This window comes from Pinus tabuliformis, chromosome 9 (genome assembly GCF_031772625.1).
Source record: "Pinus tabuliformis cultivar Carrire ecotype Pingquan chromosome 9, CPIR1, whole genome shotgun sequence".
Lineage (NCBI taxonomy): Eukaryota > Viridiplantae > Streptophyta > Pinopsida > Pinales > Pinaceae > Pinus > Pinus tabuliformis.
In genome coordinates, this window is record NC_142307.1 from 1,519,547,664 (window position 1) to 1,519,550,027 (window position 2,364).

Below are 2,364 nucleotides of genomic sequence, written 5' to 3' on the forward strand. Positions count from 1 at the left end.
TTTCTATGGAATTTTTAAATGCTAGCCTCCAGATTTTGACATTTATTAACTAACTGTAGCATTAAATTTCTTTTAGTAAGAACTCTTCTTACTTCAAGAATGGTGTCAGTTCTATCTTCAATTTCATATTCTGTCAGTTCTTCTTTTGTCTTTGAATTTAAAACTTTAATCAAATCTATAGCTTCTCCTGATTTCTGACCCAATTCTTCCTTTACTTCTTCTATGGATTCCCTTGATTTATACTCTAATTCATATTGCTCGAAAATAATTTGAATTGAAGGCCAAATTTCAGTCATAGCCTCATTAATCTCTACCCAGATTTTCTCCTCTGCTTATGCAATTGTTTGTGCCATGGCAGATTCATTTTCTAGAAATTGAATTCTCTATGTTAATCTAGGACTTTTTTTAAGCTTTGACAATTATACATTATCAAATTTTAACTTTTGTTCTTAGAGATTATTAAGCTGGGCTTTGAGTTTTTCAATCTCCTGCCCTCTGATAGATAACTCTTTCATAGCTTTGATTAACTCAGTTGATGTATCTATAAAATGTGTGTCCACTGTTGTAGTAGTTTTTGAAGTAGAAACCCCTGTTGTTGATTTACCTATGGTTGGAACTACTATTAGAGGAATGACTACTAATTAAGTTGATTGTTGTTATTTTTCCTTTAGCAGTTTTTCTATTTGAGTATCCATTTCCTTAATTTCTCCATTCTTTTCAATGGTGATTTTGAGCATATCTTCTTTCTCATTTTCTAGTTGACCAACTTCATTTGTCTGTGGATCTTCAGTAGTTTGAAGTTTGAGTTGCTTCTTTAACGCTGAAATGTCAACATTTTTCTCTTAATGATCTCCTCTAAATACTTTATCTTGGTGTCTTTAGCCAAAGAAGATATTTTTTCTAATTTTAATTGAGACTGAATATTGTAAACTAAAGCCTGGAGTCTGGATGCTTCCATTGTTGAATTTATCAGAGTAGAATATAATGCTTCACCTGTTTGTTTATGCAAGTCCATTTTATCAATAGAATAGATTTGATCAATGATGAAGGAGAAAATGGACTTTTTGTAGTGATATGCAGTCTTAGGAAAAGGAACTTTCGCTTCAAGGAAAGCCATTCTCATTTTTCCTTTCTCAGTATCAAAAGAAGAGAGAAGTAGGTGCTGTGATGATGTTGTTTGCTTCCAGAACTGAGAATAGGTTGTAGCTTTCAATATTTCATTCTTATTCTTTCTTCCCTTATATCTTGCAAATATACTTGGTTTAGCTCGATCACATGCTAATTCTCCTGATTGAGATGTTTCCAGTGGCTCTTGAGAAGCTGAAGATAATGGTGAACCTATAAAGATTTCTTCATTTTGAGGGAAAGTAGAAGCTTAAGGGCCTGTTAAAACTATTGTAGACTATGTATTCTCTTCTTGCAAAGACTCTTTTGCTGGATTATATTTCTGCCTCTTTTTGTATATTTGGAATTCTTTCCCTTGAATTTCTGAGACTAAAGGGGAAATGCTTTCCCTTGGTCTTTTATCCTTATTTTTCTATGACACTGGAGTCTGTGATGTTGTAGAAGAAAGTACATGTTCCTCTACCTCCTGCAATGTTTTTTCTTTTGATTCATTTTGATTCATATATTTCTTAATTTCAGGTCTAGGAGTGTGAGTATAGCAAGTAATTTTTTTCTCTACTCTCAACTTTGAGATAATTCCTAAAGGATCATATGACCAAGTAAGACTGAATTTAAATTTGATTTGTTTAAGGAGAATATCTACTTCTTTTGTTGATGTCTTGGTCTTACAAATGAAAGGCCCAACTCATGTTTTGATTTTAAACTGAGATTTCTTTTTGGCTGAAACAAAGTGCATCTCATCCATATTTATTATTTTCCTAATATAGTCTAATGAAAAATTCTTATGGGAACAAATTTAGGAAACTTATATGGGGGAAATTCACATCCACGCACTCTAATCTCAGAGTAATTCTGATACAAGTACCAGTCACCTGTCTTTGTCTATTCACTGAGATGTAAAATTGTCTTAATCTCAGGTCCATTTCTAGGTTCAGCGTCACTGTTAAGTAGGCAAGAAACTTTGTACAAAAACGGGTCTACATAATCAATGAATGTGAATTCATTGGTATTCTTCCTTACTAAGGAAATCCAACGAATTACAGATGGTACATTTCGCTGTTCATCCAATTTATGTAGTGGAAATTGAAATCTATCTACTTCATGAAATAAAAACATGTAAACCAAGACTTAAGCATGCTTGAAAACTCCTGTAGAAAATTTGATAAATTGTTCATATATGACTTTCGCTAAGAATTCACTCTAATGAAAAATAATTGAAGGGTTTTCTCCTGCTGAGAA